This window comes from Protopterus annectens, chromosome 8.part0, assembly GCF_019279795.1.
Source record: "Protopterus annectens isolate FY-2018-M chromosome 8.part0, PAN1.0, whole genome shotgun sequence".
Classification (NCBI taxonomy): Eukaryota; Metazoa; Chordata; order Ceratodontiformes; family Protopteridae; genus Protopterus; species Protopterus annectens.
Window position 1 is genome coordinate 605,757,703 of NC_056741.1, and position 6,202 is coordinate 605,763,904.

The following is a 6,202-nucleotide window of genomic DNA, read 5'->3' on the forward strand; positions in this document are numbered from 1 at the left end:
TATATATATATATATATATATATATATATATATATATATATATATATATATATATATGTGTGTGTGTACACACACCACTATATATATATGTGTGTGTGCACACACACCACTATATATATATGTGTGTGTGTGTACACACACACACCACTATATATATATGTGTGTGTGTGTACACACACACCACTATATATATGTGTGTGTGTGTGCACACACACACCACTATATATATGTGTGTGTGTACACACACACACCACTATATATATATATATATATATATATATATATATATATATATATATATATGTGTGTGTACACACACCACTATATATATATATATATATATATATATGTGTGTACACACACCACTATATATATATATATATATATATATATATATATATATATATATATATATATATGTGTGTACACACACCACTATATAGATAGATATATATATATATATATATATATATATATATATATGTGTGTGTGTGTGTGTGTGTGTGTGTGTGTGTACACACACCACTAATATATATATATATATATATATATATATATATATATATATATATATATATATACGTATACAAGCGTACACACAATATATACGTATGCACACAATATATACGTATGCGCGCGCACACACATGAGCACACACACACACACATTTACACGCGCACATATTTTATTGCATGTTAGGTAACAGGACAGTCCAACTTAGCATGGGAGCCCTTTTTCAGCAGAGGCCATGGAATAAAACTCCACTATACAATGTACAAGACAACAGAGAATAATCATAGTACAAAATTTAACATTCAGAAACAACTGTGCGTGTGTCTGGGTATTTGCAATAGATTTTCAGCCATCAACATAAAGGTACAATACAATTTAGGAATTACAAAGAGACAAAGACATATGGCAGTAAACTATAATTAACATGATTGAACAAGAGATCGACAGTAGGGTAAACAGTTATCACATACAGTGCAGCACTAAACAAGGTACAGGGAAGATAATTTTAAAAATGCCATACGCACATGTACACAGAGGGGATGGACTTTAGTAAATTAAGCAGAAGGTGCAGAAAAGAAGAGCGACTAAGCAGGGATTTGTAAAATATGGCATACATAACTAACCAGCAGCAGAATGATAGCATAACCACAGTCATTTTAGAGGATGGTTGACACTAGATTTAAAAGCTTATGTTTTTTTCAGTTGTTTTAGGAGACAGAGTGATTTTTTGAAAAAATAGTTTGAATGAAGTGCATCGCCTGCTGAGTTGTGAGATTTGGCTGTGCAAGTAGGAATTTTTCTGGGGATCATAAACTTCCGTTTGGTTATAATGCTGAATCACATTAAGTAAGGATGGGAATTTGTCTGGGTTAAATGTTGTTACAGCCAAGAGGGATGGAGGCTAAGACAGAATTCGGCCAAGTTTAGCTGTTTGAGGGCTTCACAATGATGAATTTGGTACTGTATATTTGCAGCAAATTTAGCGATCTTACTGAAGCATATTCAAGCTAATTTCTTTGTGATGCTGGTAATTTAATATTTATGAGGCATACAGAAGTGTTGATAGCAAACGGGATTTGGCTATTGCTTCCCTTTATTTACTGTTAGGAAATGTTTGGATCTCTTCAGCATATTGTTTTGGATGGGTCTTTTTGAATGTTAAGAGTGTGAAGGCCAAATTTCATGTCATTTAAAGCGATTCCCAATAGCTTTATATCTGGAACTAGGTAAATTTTGGTGTTGTTTGCTGAAGTTATATTAAACCGGTCTTTTACATGCAAGTATGATTTGAAAGTGAACAGGAGCAGTTTTGTCTTTTTGGCGTTAAGCAGCAGCTATGAGTTATCTTGCCAGGATTCTATACTATCAAAAGATTCTTGTGAAAGTTTTTGAAGTATGTTTTAAGGTAGGAGTGAAGCAGATTAAAGCAGTCATCTGCATGTTACAACTGTTTTGCATGTTTGATTAATATCTTTATAAACTATGTACCCTTGTCAAACAGGAAAGGCCATAGTATGGGATACACCAACTATGACAGATAGGAAGGATGGGTGCTAGCTTTGCCATTTGACTGCCTGATATCCATTAAACAAGTAACTTTGGAACCATAACAAGGAGGAGTGAGAAAGACCAATACTGGAAAGTCTTTGAAGAAGTAGAATGGGCTGAGACACTGTGTCAAAAGCTTTCAACAAGTCCAGAAATAAAGACAACGAAAAAGGCTACCACAGTTTCTGTTCTTGTTGATGGCGTCAGTGAAATGCAGCAGGGCTGTAGAGTTGCTGTCGTTGGGCAGGCATCCATGATTCAGAGAAAGAAGATTATTTGCTATTAAGTGCATGAGGAGCTGTCTGTGGATACATTTTTCTATGATTTTGTATATAGTTGGTAGAATGACTAGAATGACAATGTATTTATACATATGCCTGTGCACATTACATATACACACACGTCTGTATACAAATATACACATTCACACACACACGTACATACATACACACCTACATGTACACATGCACATATATTATCTATAAACACACATGTAAATAACCATGCAAACGCACATATATAAAGTCTTAAAACAAGCAATAAGCAAGCAAAGGAGTGAAAATATGCCCAATGCACACCAAAAACAAGGCCTTATTCATTTACTAACCAGGGTACAGCAGCGATCCACAAGCAACTTTTTCATACTCAGCTTGGGATTACTGTCTAGTAAACAGAGTTGCTTGGAGTCACACAGGCAAATGAAGGCTGAGGGAATAAAACCCTGGAACACAGGAAGCATCTAACAGCTCAATCTTAATCCGCTGTGCTAACTAGCAGACTATCTATATGTAATTGTTTTGTCTATTTAAGTATTGTGTGTGAAAAATATTTTGAGTATTTGCAAATAAGATTTTGCTTGTGTCTGCTCATACCTCTCAATATCCTGGACGTGTGGTTACACCTGTTTAGTGTAGAGTCAATTAGGTGTCACTGCATTTACCAAATATAAATGTGTTATGGTGTTGTCCGTTAGACAAGCTTTAAAGACCAAGCTTCTGACTGGCAGAGGAATGTAAAACGTAGTCAAAGCACACCTAAAATATGATTATGGAAATCCCCCCCCCAAAAAAAAAAAAAAAATTGTACTATTCATTAAGTAGGCAACACCTGCTGGGCCGTGTACTTAAAAAATATAACCATGGGCACACATATTTATAGTATTTGAAGATGAGGTTATGAGTATTTTTCACACACGCTTAACACAAACAAAGCTTGCACATAGCAAGCATACAGTTGCACACGTGATTTAAGTGCTGTATGTACTTGCATATGTGGATACAATTACAGATGCAAAAACAAACAGGTGGGTATGCATGCATTGCATAAGTGATATTCACAACATCATACTATTCAACAAGAACTCCATACCTCCATGTCAGCTCTATGACACAGAGAGATGGAATCTGACCTGCAACTCAACCAACATATGTTCAACTAGTAACCACAGTCCTGTAACAGTCAGGTGTGTGTGGGGGCAATGGAAGTGAAGGTCTGTAGCCATAACACCCATCCCCAGGGAAGGAAAGGAGACGTCCAACCAGCTGTGGTCACAGTCAGCTGTTGCATCAAAAAAAAAAAAAAAAAAAGCCAAGGCTGCCTCACATCAACCAAACACTGATGAATTACAGATGGGGTTTGATGCACAAGTGGAAGCCTGCAAGCAAGCACACCCTCAAGCCCAGCAGTGCTATGTTACAGACTGTCACTGCAGAAAAGGGTTTAAAACATAAAACACCCTACCCAGATCTGGATGGCACTCATGCACCAAGACTATTAAACCACTAGAATGGACAAATGGGAGAGAGAGAACCTACTGGAGGTGTGAGGTGAAGCAGTTAGATGTCTTCCTCTCCTTCCACTTATTTGCATGAACCAAGTATGATGTAGCCCAATAAAATATCTACCTTTATAACACCCAGGTGATACAGAATGACGTTCTATCCCAAAACACAAACACACAAGATCTGAACAACCCTGTAACCAAACAGAACGCAGCCATCAAGGCTACACGTGTTCATCCTATGGTCTACAAAACAGAAAAATCATGATTTTTAATAAACTTGGCATTAGCAACTTTTTTGGGCCTCCCCTAAAAACTGCCTTATGATGTCAGTGACTTAGTACAGTAATCAGGTTCCACTGGTCTGTCTAAAGTGGGGATTATGATTATATTATTTGTAATGGGGAAGTAGTAATAGGAAAACAGAGGTTCCAAATTTTTTTTTTACAAAAACAAAAGCTTCTTGTTGTTGTGTCCTTCGGCTTTTCCCAGTTAGGGGTCGCCACAGCGGAACTCCGGTCCGCTAATGATTGGCAGTAGATTTTTACGTGCTTCTACTTGCTGCAAAAAAAAAAAAAAAAAAAATATATATATATATATATATATATATATATATAAAAAATTAAAAAGGTCATTTTATTTTCATATGTTTGTTTAGTCTGGTACAAAAAGCATACACCCAGTAAAAGGGCATTGTGAACTGCAAAGCCATAATTAAAAGTGGGACAAAAGCCCAAAAATGGGAACAATTTTTAAATCTTGTTATTAAAAGCTTGAGCAGTTTTTGCATTAGTATGATTTTTCTGAAGGACATAAAGTCTGAAACTCAAATGTCTGTCTATTTTCAAACTTCAATCTTTAATTATTTACTAATTTACCAGAAAAAAACAATTTTATGAAAAAACACACCAAAAATATGAGGCCAAAATCTGGACATTCTGCGAAAACCTGTACAGTTGAGAGGTATAGGTACTTGGGGAAAAGTTCGTGTATTGAGTTGTGGGGTAAAATTTCGATACAGTGTCCAATACAAACTGTACCTCCATATCTAATCTTATCTAAAAGGTATACAGGATATGAATTACAACAAAACTACCCGTATTACTGAGAATCATTATTTAAATACAGTTTCCCAAATGTTTCAAATCACTAAACATATCCACAAATGTCACCTACAAATACCAACATGCCAATCTATAACCGTACATGCATTATACCAGCTATCACTACATGTGAAAATCTACACTGCCTTTACCCAATCTACCCAGTTCACAAAAAGTTAAATAAAATTAAAGTAAGCATGCTTGTATTATTTATCAAAACAGACCCACGCACTCCATGTAATAGTTCGCATTGCATACATCTGAGCACATTCCTCAAACCCAGGAACAAATGCATTTACATCCGTAACTACATAAACCAGCAGACTAGTCCACACACACAAAAACATAAATCTGAATACAGACTTTCCATGGGGGTACTTGCACTTTCCGTTCTGTGCTGAACGCAATAATTACAACGTCTAGAATTCCTGTCACCAAAACACAAAACACACGCCCACATATAACCTTAAGTGCTATTTAACTATGGTATGAAATAAAAACACCTGAAAAGTTGCCTTTACCCTCAATAAAGGCCATCTCTGGGCTACCATCCAATACTACTCAAAACTATATAAATTAATAATAGTAAATAAATCAGCTACGTCTATACCACATTAACAATATACCGTTGTACTGTTGCTGTACTTACCCTCCTCCTTCCCGGTACTCAATGAGCGCGCACTCGACTCTCCGCTTCCTGAGCGGCTAAATGCTAAATAAGCCACCAAAAGCAAACACCAAAAGTACAGTTAACGGTAAACACCTCTTGTTGTTCAGCACAGCACAAAGAAAAAGACCCGCGAGCCTTCATGGCCCAAAATGAGCTTCATTTCACCAGAGACGGACTACTCTACTTCACCACAAACGCGCGCGCACGTTTCTGCGTCCTTACACAGCTGCTGTCTTGAAATCCGCGACTGCAGGACTTTGGGCACGCGCACGTATCAAACGTTCTAAGCTGTCGTGGATGTTGTAGTTTACCAAAGCGGTTCCGTGTGAAAAATGAAATAGTGAATAGAAAGAAATGTCTGAAATTCGTACTGAAAACGAGTGCAGACCTTGGATTTCTGGGCACAGCTGTCAGCCGTTCACGTCTAAAAATGAATAAATCAAAAATACGGAACGATAAATGAGATTGTTTTCATAATGTTGGTACTGTTGACTTAGAGCGATAACAGTACAAGAGGGCACGAATAAACATGGTTTTTCTTAAGGGAATATTTGTAATGATTGCTATTATTTGTTTACACAGCCAGGA

At 36.5% G+C, this 6,202-nt stretch overlaps 1 protein-coding gene across 1 annotated transcript in view; it reads right to left on the minus strand.

The window, feature by feature from the left end:
• The window catches only part of WNK3 (WNK lysine deficient protein kinase 3), a gene marked incomplete in the record, with an annotated part of 2,462,820 nt that extends 2,456,937 nt beyond the window's left edge, over nt 1-5,883 (minus strand). Inside the window, 1 exon segment of the mRNA XM_044079290.1 lies at nt 5,594-5,883.
• Between the last annotated feature and the right edge of the window lie 319 nt (nt 5,884-6,202).